Here is an 18,310-nt window from a genome sequence, read left to right as displayed (position 1 = left end):
TTTTTCAAACAATAAAATAGTAAATGACAAAGCACCGAATCAGGCAACAAGAAACAAGTGTGACTGAACACCCCAGGAGGCCGGGGTAGAGGAATGCATTCCCCTCTGGAGTTGTCAGTGGCTTGGGCGAAGGTTTGCCCTGAGCTGTTGACTCCTAGTCCATCCTGTGTCTGGACTGGCCTGAAACCTGGCCACAAGCCAAGCTTCCTGCCTCCCTTTCTCTCCCGGGCAGCAGGAAGAAGCTAGCTCCTAGCTGCTAGTGGGGAGGGAATTAGTGTCCCCAGGGCGCCTGCTTTGAGTGAAACTCTAAGTCTCATATATATACCATCTTACCTCCTGGGCTAAGTAGTCATTTTCACAGGCAGAGACTAGGTCTCAGTGAAGCCAAGGAAGGTGCCTGGGTTTGTAGTGAGAGGCGGAGCCAGGATTTGAATTCAGAACTGTCTGGGACTAAAGGTCAAGCTCATTCCTCAGTGTTAAGGAGAGGTGGGAGAGGAAGGCGGGGAGAATCTTTGGGGACACTAGAAGGGAGGGGAGCGCCTCAACTTGGCATCAAGTTGAAGTCTTGTGCCAGCAAAGAAGCCAGAATTCCAGCCCAATTAATAACTGCTCCAGTTGTTAATTCCTTTTCCCACCCCAGCCATAAAACTATAATTTTCTAGGTCTGTCGCCAGAAACCAGGTTATAGGAAAAGGTACGAAACCCTTTGTGCAACTCTTGAGGGTCCCGGTTTAACTTTAATAGATTCAAATTTTATTCAAGGCATTTCCAGAGATACCTTATAGTCTCACTGATTGAAACTGAGAAAATGGCTCCACAGTTGAGAAGTCTTGTGTAAGCAAGGCTTCCTGAATTCAGATTCCCTAGGACCAGTGAAAATCAGGGCTTGACTACGCATGTCTGTACCCTCGGCATTTGCGGAGGGGAGCAGAGACAACTGGATAACTGGAGCTTTATAGCAAGATAACCGAGCAACGCGTTCAGTGAGGGGCCCTGTCGCACGTCTCCCTCTGTGCCAACACCTGATAACAACTACTTCATTTCTTTTTGATTTCTTGGTTTGGCCTGTGAACAATGTACAAGCGTGCAAACATTTAGAAAATTTTCTTTTCGTTCTTCCGTTGTAGTGAATCCCTGGCCATTTCCACCCAGATCCACATCTTTGGCAGAATCGTGGGTATCTTGCATCAGACCTCAGACCGTGGTTATTCCCCGTCTTGAAGTTCATGCCCTTGTGATGAATTCCTGATTGTTCCACCAGAGGGCAGCAAAGAAACATGAACAGGGGAGCGAAGGCCGGAAGGAGTTTGCTGGCTGGAAAGGTCTCCAGGGAGTCCCGCAGAGGCGGTGCATGCCTTTAATCCTAGCTCTTGGGGAGGCAGAGACTAGTGGGTTTCCGTGAGTTCGAGAGTAGCCTGGTCTACAAAGTGAATTCCAGGACAGCCAGGGCTGTTACACAGGGAAACTCTGTCTCAAAAAAAGGGGGAGGGGGTTGAAATTCAAAGACAAAGCGCCATACAGAGATGTTTTTTGAACTAAAAAAAAAAAAAAAAAAGAAATCAGAAAACTGAGCCAATATTGACTTTCAAACGTAAAATTTTTCTGAAAGCACAGCACAGATACACACCCTACACATACAGCACAGTGAACCGACTTTCTATTTCCCAGTCAGCGAGCACAGGCTTTCAGCAAACAGTTCTTCTGCCTCAGCCTCAGACACAGGCAAACCATGCCTTTCTGCTTCTTCTCAAAACCGTTGGTTTCACTTCCTTTTCTTTTTTTTCTTTTTCTTTTTTATTTATTAAGGATTTCTGCCTCCTCCCCGCCACCGCCTCCCATTTTCCTCCCCCTCCCCCGATCAAGTCCCCCTCCCTCATCTGCTCGAAGAGCAATCAGGGTTCCCTGACCTGTGGGAAGCCCAAGGAGCGCCCACCTCTATCCAGGTCTAGTAAGGTGAGCATCCAAACTGCCTAGGCTCCCCCAAAGTCAGTACGTGCAGTAGGATTCACTTCCTTTTCGAAGGGCATGCTTTTCTCAAGAGATCTGGCTGGAAAGTGTTCCTTGCACAGCAGTGAGTGGCCCTGCATCTTCTTTTAAAATAGCTTTATTTTGGCTGGAAGACACATAGCAAAGGTGGACATTGAAGTTGACAGCAGAAGTCTCTTATTTCTGCCGTTGACGCTTCGCGGTCCGCTTTGGGCAATGATGTGGTCAGAAGCAGGTTCAGGAGGAGAGGTGTTTTGCAATCTCATCAAAACATCCTTAGTATAAACTTTGGGAACACTAGGAAGGGTTTGTATGAAGATGCAACAAACAGAAACTTGCGGTCGTTTTAGTAAGGATGTCCTCCATAGGCACTTGTATTTGAAACTTGGTTCCCAGTTGGTTGGCGCTGTTTGGGGCAGTTTAGGTGATGCAACCTTGCAGGAGGAAGTATAATGCTGGGGTAGGCTTTGGGGTTCAACGCCTCACACTGCTTCTGGTTCGTTCTTTCTGCTTTGTGTTTGCATTTGAAGACAACGTGAGCTCTCGGTTTTCTCTCCTGCTGCCGCGCCTGCCTGCGGCTTGCTGCCACACTTCTCTGCCAGGACAAACACTATTCTCTCTGGAACCATAAGCCAAATAAAGTCTTCCCATTCTAAGTTGCCTTTGGCCATCACGTTTTAGCGCAGTAACAAAAAATAACTAATACATACACCTTAGGCTATGTGTATGGACGAGTTAGGGTGGCCTCACTTTGGAGGTGGCATTTCAAGCCGGGACAACTCAAAGCAGAGGGATAAACAGAAATGGGAGAGAGAACAACGTGGTATTCTTCTGAGGTGGGATGCTATTGAGGGAACCTCCAAAAGAGCCCCGAGAAGGCTTGGGGAATCTTTCAAGACAAGTGGAGAACTTGTTCCATATATGGGGGTTGCTTAGAGACTTCAAAATAATTGCACAGAAGGGTTACATTTATCCACAGCCCAGCCGGCATGGAGACATTCATTCTCTAGGAACGCCAGTTCTCACAGATATTTTACTTTTGGGTTATGACAAGCTTCTGGAAGGGTTCTATAGACAATAATTAGGCCCAGGTGTGGCGATGCACACACATCTGTAATCCCAGCATTTGGGAGGCTGAGGCGGCATTACCTGCCTAAGTATGGTTCCAGCCTGGGCTCTGGCATTCCTAGCAAGCGAGGCTTTATCAAAGCCTCCAAAGGCCAATCCAAAGGATCAGTAACAGTGAAAAACAGAGAAGAAATATGTATGCAAAAGTGTCCTGCTGGGAAGAGGAACCAATGGGGAGAGCCAGTGGCACCCAAGTCCATCTGGGGTCTTGATAGGAGCTTTAGGCTCAGATGGAGGGCTGGGGGGTGGGGTAAATGACCAAGCAGTCCTGGTCAGACTGGGGCCCCGCCCACCACTGATCCTTGTCTCATCCTGCAAGTGGTTGTCTGAAGCCTGTGAAACCTCTCTGGGAGACAAATCTCCCTTCTAGCTGGCATCCAGCGTTAGCCTCTCTCTCTCCCACCATAAGATTCACGGGGGGAAATTCTAACTTCATGGAGAACCAGTATTTCTTTTTAAAACTTCATTACAAATTTATTTACTCACTATAGTGTGTGTGTGTGTGTGTGCACATGCGTGTGTGTGTGCATGTACATGTGTGTGCGTGTGCGTGTGTGGTATGTGCCTGGGAGTAACATGGAACTTACAGGAATCAGTTCTCTCTTCCTGTCATGTGGGCCGCAGGGATCAAATATTGGTTGTCAGGCTTGGTGACAGACTCCTTTATGAGCTGACCCATCTTGTGAGCCAGGACCATTATTTCAACGAACTGATGACCAAACAGAGGGACACGATGACTCTTTACAGAGAATCACGTCTTTCCTGCCAAGAAGATTACAGAAGGAGGATGGCACCCACTTTGAGGCCAGCTTGGTCTACATAATAAGTCCCAGGCCAATGTGGGCTACATGGTAAAACTGGCCTGGCAGAAATAAAGATTTTCTCAAGAGACACTTGTGTCTCTCAGACCATCAGATTATTAAACAGTGGATCTCAAAGAAGTAAGAATTTCTCTTGGAGTCTCACATTGAGAGAAGTAAAAGGGGCCATCAGTTTCACTTCAGGACCCAAAAGGATGGGCTTGGGGAGCCTCTGCATCTCTCCGTCCCTCTTCCTGATGTGGCCATGTTGAGTAAATTTCCTTTTTCTCCTTTCCACTCTCAGTTGTCCTATTAAGGACAACTAACCAAACCTGGGTGTGGTCCCCAAGTTCAGTACAATAACAGATCCAACAGATCCTATCTCACAAAACAGGAAGAAGTAAAACAAGAAAGGTTCCTTTCCCCTTTCTCTGTCTTCTCCTGGTGCCTGGATATCTCCTACATTGGGCTCATTTGCACTTGCTTGTAACCACGTGTCCGGTTTCCTTCCACGGTCTTTGCCCTTTTCATCCCTTTCACAGGCATCTTCTCAGTGAAGCACCTCTGGTTCACTACACTGGGTGGCTCCTACTCTAGCAGGGCTACAAAGCTTCTGGTGCCTTCGTGGCCTTCAGAGCCATCTGGCACAGCGTTTGCCTGTTGATAAGCAAAGAGAAACTCATGAAGCCTGGTTCTTCCTGGCCCTCCTATGCCTTTTCGGTGAATCCCTATTCTCAGAGCCCCTTGGAGGGACTTGAAGACCCTTTTAGTTTCCTGTTCTTGTGGCCCTCTTTCTTTCCGAGAGAGGAGAAGCCGACCAATACGCCGTCTTGTGGGGTTTTGTAGTTTCTGTTTGCTTGTTTGTAGGTAGAGCCTCACTACATAGTCCTGGCTGGCCTTGAACTTGCTTTGCAGACCAGGCTGGCATCAAACTCACAGTGATAGGCCTGTGTAACATTAATAAGAACCAGAGACAGAAACTGGGGTTCAGTCTGAAGGTCAGAAAAGCAAAACAGCCAGCCACTGGCTCTTACCTCTACCTCAGTCCAGAATGGTGATCCTGCCTCCAGGAATTTCAGAATGAGATTATGTCTGAGAGCTGTCTCCTCCTGTTTTATATTCCACTCTAGTGCTGGGATTAAAGGTGTGCACCACTACTGCCTGGTTTTTATGGCAAACTAGCGTTGCTACTGGGATTAAAGGTGTGTGTCACCACTGCCTGGTCTGGAAGGCTGACCAGGGGGGTTGTTTTAATCTCTGAACTCCAGGCAAACTTTATATTAAAATACAGATGAAATATCACTGCACATCCTCTTCCATGCGCCACCATGCCTGACCTAGGAAGAGATCTTAAAGTAGCTCTCAGATTTTCCTGGAGCCCTCCTGACACTGAGATGCTATTTGTAGCCCATGGGAGTCAAGTATAGTGAACGAGGAGGCAACCACAGTGCCATCCAGGACCAGTCCAACCCGGGGAGCTAGCAGGTTCTGCAAGGCAGAGAAAGACCATATTCGTCTTTGACTTTGGGTGGTAGATTCGAGCAGATTAAGTCAGGCCCACGGAGTTTATCAGGTGTGGAAGGATGTTGGGAGGCTTTGTGGAAGAGCGCTAGGGTATGTAAATGTCATGACTCAGAGAGGGGAGGACAGAGAATTACAGAGAACTAATTAAATCAGCACCTCCCACCCACGCTTTGTACCCAGCTTTGATCTGGTAGAAACGGCTAAAACATTTCTGTGCCGTTTTAGACGAAATCGCCCGTGTTTTACTTTGGTGCCTGCTCAGTTGTGAACCTGTGGGGTCGCCCGACATTCGCTCTGAACAGATGATAAAGGACTTCGATAGCTCTTTACCAAGGTTATATTTATTAAGGGAGGGTGGTTCAGGATGTCGCTCTGTCCTGCCTATCTTTTGGAAAGGTTTTTCTATATAGTGGTTTAATGCTAATCCATGAATGTTTTGCAGATTTGAAAAACGGCTGGAGACACAGCCAGGTGCAATGTACTTTCTCCTAACCCACAGCTCAAGCAGGGCTCGGTTAATTCAAAGGAAGCAACAAGAACAAAACCCCAAAAGGCACCATGCCAGGGTGGAAAGGGACATTCCCAGAGTTAAGCTGCCAAGAAGACTCTGAGACCAACTAGCTTCCTAGGTCAGCCACTGGCAGGGCTCAGTTTAGTGTGTGGTGCTGGTGACTGGTAGCTTCAGCCACAAGCAGTCTCTTTACACCGAGTCTTTCCAAAGACCTTGGTCAACAGGAAGCTGCACCAGGAAGCCATGGTTGACTCTGTGTTTTGAGCTTTCCTTTTTGGATATGTGATGGGCACCATATATAGTCAGACTGGTTTGGCCTTATCAGTGTTGTGGTTTGATGACACGTCCCCCATGAGCGCTTCGTCCCTAGCTGGTGGTGCTACCTGGGAAGGCTGTGCCAATGAGTTCCTGGGAGTGGCCTGGCCCCTAGCCTAGCCTCTAGCCTAGCCCCACTTCCTGATTATATACCCAGCCTCCTGCTTCGACTGACTCTATCCCTTGAACTGTAAGGCAGAATAAAGTCTTCCTCCTTTAAATTGCTTCCTGTTGGTCATCTTGTCCCAGCAATAAAAGGCCATGCACCTGGTAACAGCAGGGACAAACATAGAAGTCTCATACTCTATGTTCCCACGTCCTCACTGGACCAGGGGACCATAAGGGTGGCTGCCACCATTCCAGTTTGGAGTGAAGCAATGGGTCTGAAACCTGCTGATTCTAATGTGGTGGGTCAGCGATCCTTATGGAGTGTGTGTGTGTGTGAGTGTGTGTGTGAGTGTGTGTGCATGCGTGTGCATGTGTGTGTGGTGGGTCAGTGGCCTTTATGGAGTGTGTGTGTATAGTGGGTCAGTGGCCCTTATGGAGTGTATGTGTGCGTGAGTGTGTGTGCATGCGTGTGCATGTGTGTGTGTGGTAGGTCAGTGGCCTTTATGGAGTGTGTGTGAGTGTGTGTCAGGGGGTCAGTGGCCCTTATGGGTATGGACTGTGGCTCTTTTCCTGCCAGCTTCCTGCCAGGTTATCCTCACACCCTGGTCTTTTGATTTTCCATGCTTTATAACATAGCCTTGTTAATAATCTTAAATCTTTTTATGTCCCTGTCTGGGGGATACGGGAATAAAAGACAGAACAAGCCTGGTCTAGTGTCACAAGCTCATAATCCCAGCTACTTGGGAGATGGAGGGAGAGGGATATTAAACCAAGGTCAGCCGGGACAATTTAACCAAGAAGGCCTCTCGAAATAAAACGTTAGAGGTCTGGGAAGATGGCTTAGTGGGTAAGGGAGCTGGCTGTGCAATCTAATGACCTAAGTTCAGAGTTCCAGCACCGGTGGGAAGCATGGCCTGTGGTCCCCGACACTGGGATTGGGGACTCTCTGCATAACCTGTGGCCCCCGACACTGGGATGGGGGCTCTCTGCATGGCCTGTGGCCCCCGACACTGGGATTGGGGACTCTCTGCATAACCTGTGGTCCCCGACACTGGGATGGGGGCTCTCTGCATAACCTGTGGCCCCCGACACTGGGATGGGGGCTCTCTGCATGGCCTGTGGCCCCCGACGCTGGGATTGGGGACTCTCTGCATAACCTGTGGCCCCCGACACTGGGATGGGGGCTCTCTGCATGGCCTGTGGCCCCCGACACTGGGATGGGGGTTCTCTGCATGGCCTGTGGCCCCCGACACTGGGATGGGGGTTCTCTGCATGGCCTGTGGCCCCCGACACTGGGATGGGGACTCTGTGCATGGCCTGTGGCCCCCAACACTGACATGGGGACTCTGTGCATGGCCTATGGTCCCCGGAACTGGGGTGGGGACTGCATCAAACTACCTTTGCTGGTAGTTTGAAGTCCAGTGTGAAATCACTTACTTTCTTCTTCAGAGTGGCTGGAGATTGGGCATTGGTGCGGTTTTTTTTTTATTTTTTTTATTTTTTTTTTATTATTATCTGCCCTGGCTGATCCTGGATCCTGCTAGTTCTAATCTTTCTGCCTCCACCTCCCTAAGTGCTGAGATTACAAGCGTGCACCAGGCATCCATCCGGTTTACCCATCCGATTTACACCGTGTATGTTTTCTGCAGGCAAAGCAAACACTCCACCCCACAGCCATGATCCTGGCCTGTTTCAGAAAGGGGGTGGGGGGAGAATAAGGAAGTGCCCTCAAGAATTGGCGGGGGCTCCTAAGGCGAGGGACAGTGGGGCAGCCTATAGCAAGGACGGCTGGCTGGCACCGTGATGCCAACTAATGATTAACTTGTTGTGGGATGAGTCATTCCTCTACGCTGGGTGAAGTTTTCACCGAACTCTTTCAATTGCGAGTTTTCCCTCCTCCTCGCTGGAGGCTGGAGCCCGCCCTTCTGCGGAGGGCGCTCGATCGGCTCCCCTTCCCTATCTCGGGTGATCGGGTTTTAAAGCCAGGCTTCTTGGAATTGCTGGGAAACGGTGGCCAAGCCGGGTGGGAACAGGAAGTGAGCTTGCTCCTCCAGGAGCCGTGAGCCCGGCGGCGAGGAGCCTTCGAAAGCAAAAGTTAGCTCGGCCTCTGGCAGGCGGGAGTCGCAGGTCTTCTTCCCCAAGCCGCTAGCCCGGGTCCCCGGAGCTGTGACCGGCGGGAGAGCCCCGGAGCTGTGACCGTTCTGCGATTAGGTGAGTGCGGCTCTGCGGCCTCGTTCCACTCCCACTAGCCGGCCACGCGGCTGCTGCTCCGGTGGCGATCTCGCGTGGGGCTTCCCGACACTTAGCCACCGAGGTGCTGCCCGCGCCGGCAGAACCCTCGGCGCCTTCCTCTCCAGAAAACCTCAGACAACTTCTTAGGCTTACTGTCTTTTTAACTCGACTCTGGATCCTGGAGCTGAGTTAATCACGCGCTGATATCACTGTGTGGAGTCCTTTCGCCTCTGCTGCATGTCTTCCCGCGTTTTATGCTCTTCCAACCCTTAAAAGACACCGGGCACCTTCAAAATCTCTCTCCATTTCGTCCGCCCCTCAATCTGTTTCTCTCCCTCTTCCCTCTTTACGTCCTCCTCCCCCACTTCCCTGAGCTTTTAAACTTCTGACTTTCCTGCCGGTCACTCACTCTTGTAACTACTTGAGACTTTAAAGCTATTGGTAATTACCATATAGTCTATTTTCTATTTCTTAGTTGTTGTTTTTTTTTTAAGGAAGTCCTCTATGTCCCTTCTGCTTGGTTAGCTCCGTTTCTTTAAAACATGATTTATTTCCATTTCTATTTTATGTCTATGAGCGTTTTGCCTGCAAGTATATATGTACACCTAGTGTGTACGCGCGCGCGCGCCCCCGCGCCTTTGCGCGGTGGTGGGGGTGGGGTGGAGTGGGCACAGATCCCCTGGAACTGGAGTTCCAGATAGTTTAAGCCACCATATGGATGCTGGGAACGGAGCACAGATACTCTGCAGAAGTGGTAAGGGCTCTAAACTGCTGAGCCATCTCTCCAGTCCCAACAAATCTGTTTTTATGAATAGGGGAGTGATCCAATTAGGATGACGAACACTCTCGTTTCTTACGAATCGGCTGCGTCTCTTCACCCAGGATGGAGAAGATGACCCCATAACACCAGGTCGTGCAGCTGGTGTTTGGTTCTGCACAGTAATGCCACAATGAGAAAATCAAATCCCGTTTGCGGTTTAATCCAGTCCAGGAAATAACATGACTTCTTCAGCACCCAATTCGGCCTGCCATCTTTTTTTTTTTTTTTTGGTGAAGCTTCCAACTTGAAATTTTTTAATAAGAGAGTGGACATTTTCTTGCTTCATTCCATATTTCCCAGGTTTACTGGCCCACTTAAATATGGCATCTGATGCATTTCCGCTTTGCAGAGTTTTTTTTTTTTATTGGTGATATTTTCGGGCAGTTGTATGGTTCAGGTATTACCGTGAAAGCTGCAGTTGCTGCCCTCAGGAAGCTCATGGTCTTGGACAGGAAATGCTCACAAAATGCGGGCCCAGAACTGGGGTAGAGGTTGTGTAGCAACCATACTAAGTCCTGGCGTGGATTAAGACACAAGCAGGATTTGAATCTGTTTGCTGTGGTCTTGCCCAGGTTCTTGGGCAGAATCACAAGCCAGGGATCGCCCTAGCCCAGCCCTCCTGGACGCCGCCGAGGTACTTTGGGACAGGCCATTCATTCTCTCAGCTGCCAAATCGGGGCGCTTTACTCTGATAGCTTCACCCTATGGTGGGTAGCAGCAAGCGGTTTCAAAGTTCTTTCTCTTCTTTAACACCAGAACCCATTTTAACTAATTCCCAGCAGGGAGCTTATGTGTTTGATCATTGTTTGGTTCACATGTCCTTGGTGAGATTGCTGTAGGAAACCTTTCATTTTAGAGTTCTTTAAGGAGCTGTGACTGGGAACTTTCGAACTGGGACCAAAGAGAACATCCGTGTTTGTAACAAAGTCCGCTGTGGCAGTCGGATGTCCTTCAAAGCTCAGGACTTCAGGCCCATCAGAGGTGTTACCAATAGTTACAGGGTGAAAACATTGTAGTCATATGGCTACAATGTAGCCCAGAAACAGCTTTAAAACCCCCGAAAGAGGCAGAGGCAGGTGGATCCCTGAGTTTGAGGCCAGCCTGGTCTACAGAGAGAGTTCCAGCACAGCCGGGGCTACACAAAGAAACCCTATCTCGAAAAACAAACAAACAAACAAAAAATCCTGAAATATGGAAAGAAAGCATTTTGTTATTGTCCCATCTGTATTTCTTACTTCGACTAAAACAATAGGCTTTAGTGGTAAATTGATTATCTAAAGAGTTAACTCTTTCTGTCCCATACCCAGAGCCAAAAGCCCTGCCACCCCTCAGGCCTCTTTGTCAGTTGATTTAATTTTAGAAATTCATCCATTTCTTTTAGATCCTAGAGCCGGGCGGTGATGGTGCACGCCTTTAATCCCAGCACTCGGGAGGCAGAGGCAGGCGGATCTCTGTGAGTTCGAGGCCAGCCTGATCTACAAGAGCTAGTTCCAGGACAGGAACCAAATAGCTACGGAGAAACCCTGTCTCAAAAAAATAAAAAAAATGGGGCTGGAGAGATGGCTCAGAGGTTAAGAGCATTGCCTACTCTTCCAAAGGTCCTGAGTTCAATTCCCAGCAACCACATGGTGGCTTACAACCATCTGTAATGGGGTCTGGTGCCCTCTTCTGGCCTGCAGGCATACACACAGAATATTGTATACATAATAAATAAATAAATAAATATTTTTTAAAAAATCAAAAAAATAAATAAATAGATCCTAGAAGTGAGGTATAGCCATGGGTTTTTTTTTTGTGGGAATTTTTGTAAATTTCATAGTTATCAGTTGTAATGTCTACCTTTTTGCCCCTCACTTTATTAATCTGGGTTTTCTCTCTTTTAGTTAGTAGGTCTTCTTTATCTTTTGTTAGTATCAACTTTGCTTCTTCAATTCTTTGTGAATCTCTTTTTGGTTTTGTTTCATTAATTTCTGCCCTGACCGAAATCATTTTTCCCATATGTCTTAGTTACTATTCTGTTGTCATGAAGAGACCCCATGAAAACATCTAACTGTGGGGCTGGCTTATAGTGTCAGAGGGGTTAGTTCATTATCATCACCGTGGGGAGCATGGTGGCGGGCAGGCAGGCAAGGCAGTGGGGCAGCAGCTGAGAGTTCACATGATCCACAAGTTCCAGGCCAATGGAGAGCAAGAAACAGGGCTTGAAACCCCAGAACTCACCCTGTGTTTCTCCCTTTTCTAATTCTTCTCAAACAGTTCCAGTTAACCGGAAACAAGCATTCAAACAAACAAACAAACAAACAAAAATTGGCCCTGAGGGTCATTCTCATTCAAACCATCACACCTGGTATAAGCTTGTCCTGGTTTTCCTGAGGCCTTAAGGGGTTACTATTGTCCATTTGATCTGTGACCTGAGTGGAGCCGTGAGCTGTGCTGGAGTCACATGCAGGAGGCAGGCTGCGTGGAGCTGCGTGGAGCTGCGTGGAGCTGCGTGGAGCTGCTAACCCAAAGAGTTGCTTCCGTTTTTTAAGTCACTCTGTTGGGGCTGCCTTAACTCAGATGCCCCCCCCCATCTACTGATAAGAATGAGGTATTGAAGTCACCCACTTATGGTGCTGGAATTAATTCATGACTTTACCCTTAGCAGAATTTGATTTATTCATACACCAATGAATAAATGTCCTCTTGATGGATTGTATCTCAGTCCGTATGAGGTGACCCTCTCTGGACTGAAATCTGATATTTGAACAGTGGCACTGGCTTGTTTCTGAGACCCGTTTGCTTGGACATCCTTTTCTACCTGTTCACCTTTAAGGCAGTGTTTGTTATCTTTGAAGCTGAGGTGCATTTTTTTTGGCGGCAACAAATAGATGGATCCTGGTTTTGGTTGGTTGGTTTGTTTGTTTGTTTTGATTCAATCTGCAGTTTGTGTCTTTTGGTTGTGGTACAGGGATCACTAGTATACAGAATTATTATCGAAAGGTTCTGCCCAAGAACTATGTCCCATAGTTGCCAAATGAGACCTCGTAAAACTAAAAGACATCTGCATAGCAAAGGATCTGTTAATTGGGCAAAGGGACAGCATACAGGATGGGAGAAAAATCTTTACACACCATTTATCTGACAAAGCGTTAGTATTTAGACAATACAAGGAACTAAACATGTAGGCCAGGTGGTTGTGGCACATGCCTTTACCCTCAGCTCTTGGAAGGCAAGCGCAGGCAGCTCTCTGTGAGTTCAAGGCCAGCCTGGTCGACAAAGCAAGTTCTAGAAAAACCAAGGCTATTACACAGAAAAACCATGTCTCAAAAGATCAACAAGACAAGACAAAACAAAACAAACAAAAAAAAGAGAAAGAAAACAACTAAAAATGTAAGCGATAAGAATTCAAATAACTCGATTAATAAGCGAGTCAATGAAATGAACAGGTGGTTCTCAGAAGATGAAATGAAGGCCCAGGAATTGGGAGAGGGGGCAGAGGCACTTGAGACGGCCTTAGTTCCTTCCCTAGAACACACACGATGGAAGAGGGCCGACTCCGGAAAGAAAGTTCTCACTCCTATGAGTGGAAAGAATGTCCCTCACTCTCAAATAAATAAATGAGTAAGTCGTTAAATAAATTGTAAACAACAACAACAACAACTCACAAATAGCTAAAAGCAATGAAACAGTTCTCCACTTCCCTAGCCATCAGAGAACTGTGAATTAAAGTACATTGAGATTCCATTTTATCCCCGTCAGGATAGCAGTTATTAAGATAAAAAATGACCACAGATGCTTGAAAGAAATTAGAAGGCAGAAGGAACCCGTAGACCCTGCTGATGGGGATGCAAGCTGGGCTAGCCTCTGGAAAATCAATACGGAGGTTGTTCCAAAAACTTGACAATAGATCTTTTGTGTGACCCAGCTGTATCTATGCTCAGGATTCTAAGTCAACATATCAGAGAGACACTTGTACATCCATAGTTATTCACAATAGCTAAATTATGGAACCAACCCGACCATTAAAAACAGAGGAATGGATGAGGAAAATGTGGCATTTTACACACACACACACACACACACACACACACACACACACACACAGGCACGCACGCACGCACGCACACACATGTAGTAGGAGTCTGTTTGCTTGTTCCTGGCTGCTCAGCCCCAAAATAATCACTCAGAAACCGTATTATTTGCAATACTGTTTGGCCAATAGCTTAAGCGTATTTCTGGCTAAGTCTTATATCTTAATTTAACCCATCTCTATTAATCTGTGTATTGACACGTGAGTGTGGCTTACTGAGTAAAGTTTTGGAGTCTGTGTCCGGTGGGGATTACATGGCTTCTTCTGACTCCGCCTTCTTTCTCCCAGCATTCAGTTTAGTTTTCCCTGCCTAGCTTTACTCTACCCTATCACAGGCCAAGACAGTTTCTTTATTAACCAATAGTATTCACAGCATACAGAGGGGAATCCCACATCCCCTCCCTTTTTCTGTCTAAATGTAAAGAAAGGTTTTTAATTTTAATATAGTAAAATTACATATAGCAAAAACAGGTATCAAGCAAGAATTACAGTTACAATATCTATATCTACTTTATCTCTTATCATAACTAAGGAAAACCATATCTATTCTTCAAATCCATCAAAGACTCCAGAAGGATATAATATTACCTAAGTAAACAAGAAGTGCATTGTAAGCAACTTCCAAAACTCTAGAATTGACTGCCTGGACAGTCACCCAAGGTTCTTGTGTAACATTAGGGCATCCATCTTCAGCATACAGGCCCATATTATCCATCAGACTTTTCCACAAAGCAGGAAATTTCAAAGACAGTTCTGCCTATATTGGCAGTTTGTCAGTCACTTTCTTCTGTGTCCTGAAGAATGTCTGGCAGACTCTTTCATGAATCAGGGACCCCGGAAGATCGTCTCACCTTTAGGCAAGTTTAGCAGTCATTTCTCTGTGGATCCTGCATGTCCAGTTAATCAGGCAGTCCAGACAAGAGCAGTTTCTTGCCCAAATGACTAACCAATTCCACAAGGAGCCTCTTTGATGCCCATCATCCTCTTGAAATAGATTGGTGCTGCCAGGAGCAGATGTGCCTCATTGTCATAAAAAGTCCTAAGTTCTTAAAACATTTTAAATGCCATATGCTGAAGGTCCCTGAAAGATTTGAAGAATGCATATCTAACTGAAATGTATCTCTATATATCTAGAAAACCTAACATGACTACAAGCTTGACTATTTTAGATGATTATCTATTAACTTATATTTCTTAATTATATATTACGTTTTTAAATGGGTTGCACAAACGCAATACCTTAAGAGCAGAAATAGACATATAACAAAATTGACCTTAAGTTTGTATCATTAAACCAAGATCAATACCAATGCAAAGTATTTCTCTATATCATGCACACACACACACACACATTTTCAACCATAAAGAACAGAGTATTTAACTACTTATTTAGATATTTAAAATATTGCATAAAAAATAAAATTCCGCTGGGTAGTGGTGGCACACTCCTTTAATCCCAATATTTGGGAGGCAGAGGCAGGTGGATCCAGCCTGGTTTACAGATCGAGTTCTAGGACGGCCAGGGCTACACAGAGAAACCCTGTTTCCAAAAACAACAACCAAAAACGTTATATTATTTGCAGGAAAATGGACAAAAACAGAGATAATCATTCTTAGTCAACCGAGCCAATCTCGGAAAGACAGATGTCATCAGCTTTTACCATTTGTGGTTCGTAGATTTTATTTAGTCACATAAACTCATGAATTTGACATGAAAGGTAGAAGGGAAACTTTCTTGAGACTCAGGCGGCAGAGGGACTGACTGACACAGTATAAAGGAATATACTCAGCATACAATGTATCCATGCACACAGTTCGACCAATCTTACCTAGGCCAGCCCTCTTCCTCCTGCCTCCTGCCTACGCCCTGCCCGGAGAACAGGAAGTACAAACCGCCCTACCCTCCAGCTCTCGCTTGCCCTCTGCCTGCCACAGACCCAGAGAAGGGGCTTGGTAGCCAGGCGCCTTCGCCGAGGACCTCTGGGGGGTTTGTTTCTGGCGCCGAGGACCTCTGGGGGGTTTGTTTCTGGTAAGGTCAGCTGGGCTTTTAAGGGGAAGGATCTTGATTCTAGAACTTTCTAGGCTTCTGGGGGCCATATGGCTGTAGAGGGATTCAGGATTTCAATACTGAAAGGGAAATCAGGAGCTTTTTCTGTGTGGGTAGCTGCCCTCTATCTTCTGTCCCTCCACTTCCTGGATGGATGTGCTTCTGGGTGTTCCTTGAATGGACCTTAAATACAGCCATCTATTTGAAGCCTCCCCCTTAAACGGAAACCAAAATTTAAATTTCAACTGACTTGGCTGCTCCATCTCCTGTTCTACTTACTGCCTCGGAAACTACACATCTTCTGATACATACATGCACACCCCCAAACATGAACACAGTCTTAGCGATTTGACTGTGTATATGATCTGCAGTACTGGGAATTGAATCCAGAACCTCACACGTTCTGGGCACTCATTTTACTGCCCTAAGCTACTTCCCAGCCTGCCGTTCCTATTAAAACCGAAAACAGAGCCGTCCCGAGAATGGAACAATAAGGAAGCACAGATTAAAAACTCAGAAATCTGTACCAGCGGCGAGATTGGGGTGAGGTTAATTAAGCGTCTTACAAGGGAAGTTATGATTACATTCAATTAGAAAATGATGGGTCTGGCTATACATTTTTATTGAGGTTTGGGTGACTTGGCTGGGCAGTTTCGAACACCTGCCTGCTGGGGCTTGTTGATTGTGTGTGTGGGTCGTTAGGACCAGGGGAGGGAGAGCCTAGTTAGAGCCTTCACCTCCTTTCTGGGAGCAGCCTTGCCCCAGGGGAGGCAGAGGCAGCACTAACAGTTAGACTTGGCTTGAGACATGCTTTGGAAGACAGGTAAACTTTTATCCCTGGAAAGCTCTAGCAAGTTTCATTTCACGTCCCCCACCCCCACCCTGTCTTGGAGGTAGTTCTCTAAACCACCCCGGAGGAGCCTTTCAAGGATTGCTGTCGACAGGCGTGTGAGGCTTAGGCAGAGCCGTGGAGAGCCTCACTCTAACGCAGTCTGGTGTTTGCTAAACTTTTAATATTTCTGGAAATACCGATTATTTGAAAATGTGATTATTTGTCTTTCTCTGTTGCATCCAATAGTAATTAGAATAAGATTGTATTTTTTTCTGAGTATGTGTGCATGTTTGTGGGTATGCGTGCGTGTGTGTGTGTGTTTGTGCGTGTTTGTGGGTGTTTGTGGGTATGCGTGTGTGTGTTCTTCATGTGTTATCTATCTTGGGTCTTTGCTGGCTTGACGCTCACCAAGCAGCCGGAATAGGCTGGCTGGTGTTATGAAAATTTCAGACTTTTAAGGTGTGTGCTGTTGAAGCCCTTGAGCGACACATGAATCTGCACCCACATCTGGCGAGGCGATCCAGTTGTGACCTAGTGTGATAGTAAAATGAAGGCTGTGGCAATCGTGTCTTCAGAGGCTGCTAGTAAAATGTGTTAAATGTGTGCTGCTAGGGAGGCTTCTGAACACGTGTGTGTCCTAATGTTTGCTTACATTTAAATATTGTCAGTCGTGCATATGTAAACATTAAATGTTCTTATATATTACATGGTGCAAATATATGTGTTGGGATTATTATTATTATTACAGCAGTAATAGAATATACACATGATGTGACAAACTTTTCAGATTTACTTATGCCCACATAGTTGTGTAGAAATGTGAATAAATTTCCGTATAAAATGCCAAATGTGACCAGAGAATTAATAATTTTATTTTTATTCTTTTCTACCCTTCCTCTGTGAGCTGTTTTCAGGAGCAGGAGAACATAACAAAAAGTATTATTTAAACAACAGTAACAATGTTAATTCCCCGCGAGTTCAGGCTACCAGTCTAGGTTCAATAAGGCGAGACCACAGAGTCCCTTTTCTTACAGAGCAGGCAGACTAGCAGTGGTTTTTATGGTCTCCCTCTCTCTGGTTTTTCGAGACAGGGTTTCTCTGTGTAGCCCTGGCTGCCCTGGAACTCATTCTGTAGACCAGGCTGGCCTCAAACTCACGGAGATCCGCCTGCCTCTGCCTCCCGAGTGCTGGGGTTAAAGGTGTGCGCCACCACTGCCCAGCTCATGGTCTCTTAAATTCCATGAAACTGATTGCCTTTTGGGTACCGTGACTAAAGAAACGTGTGACCTAATCAAAACCAGCCAAACAGGACTGAATGTTGTGTACCACGGAGTGCCCTGGGAAGTTTTTTTTTTTTTTAACAACTTTATTTTATGTGCATTGGTGTGAATTTGTCAGATTCCCCTGCAACTGGATCTTCAGACAGTTGTGAGCTGCCATGTGGGTGCTGGGAATTGAACCCGGGTCCTTTGGAAGAGCAGTCAGTGCTCTTAACCACTGAGCCATATCTCCAGCCCCCCTGGGAAGTTTTGATGCCTGTTAGTAGTTATGTTTGATGGGAAAACTTCAGAAGTCTTGTTATGTTGTTGCAAAGGTGATGAGATGGGTGAGCTGTGACCGGCACAGGGGCCAGGTACCAATCACATGACGTCCAGCTCACTGTCATCCTGGCCTCAGATCCTAACGGGCGGGCCGTTTCATTCTGTTTTTCTGTCAGGAAACGCTGTTTAAAGGGCATGAATGTGGGAAGGGACTTGTAAGGAAGAGGGAGGGAGATGGGGTGGGAGAAATATGAGAGGGTGGGGGTGCCAAGGGTAAACATATATACATATAGGAAATTGTCAAAGAACGAGCTTAACCAATTAAAACAATTAAAATAGAAGAAAATGCTGTTGAATATGTGACACCTGAAAAAGCTAATTAATATAATTTCTT

At 46.5% G+C, this 18,310-nt stretch overlaps 1 protein-coding gene across 2 annotated transcripts in view; it reads left to right on the top strand.

The window, feature by feature from the left end:
- Positions 1–8,127: 8,127 nt before the first annotated feature.
- The window catches only part of Casp8 (caspase 8), a 35,833-nt gene continuing 25,650 nt past the window's right edge, over positions 8,128–18,310 (top strand). The window contains exon 1 of one of the 2 annotated variants that reach the window (XM_075956446.1): positions 8,128–8,583. The gene's annotated coding sequence lies outside the window, so the exon portion shown is untranslated. Of the gene's footprint in view, positions 8,584–14,889; positions 15,526–18,310 lie in introns of those variants that run through there. The other variant, XM_075956447.1, reaches the window with a different exon arrangement.

This window comes from Microtus pennsylvanicus, chromosome 22 (assembly GCF_037038515.1).
Source record: "Microtus pennsylvanicus isolate mMicPen1 chromosome 22, mMicPen1.hap1, whole genome shotgun sequence".
In the NCBI taxonomy this organism is placed as follows: Eukaryota; Metazoa; Chordata; class Mammalia; order Rodentia; family Cricetidae; genus Microtus; species Microtus pennsylvanicus.
The sequence above is the reverse complement of the archived record's forward strand: the minus strand, read 5'-3'. Positions and strand labels throughout refer to the sequence as shown.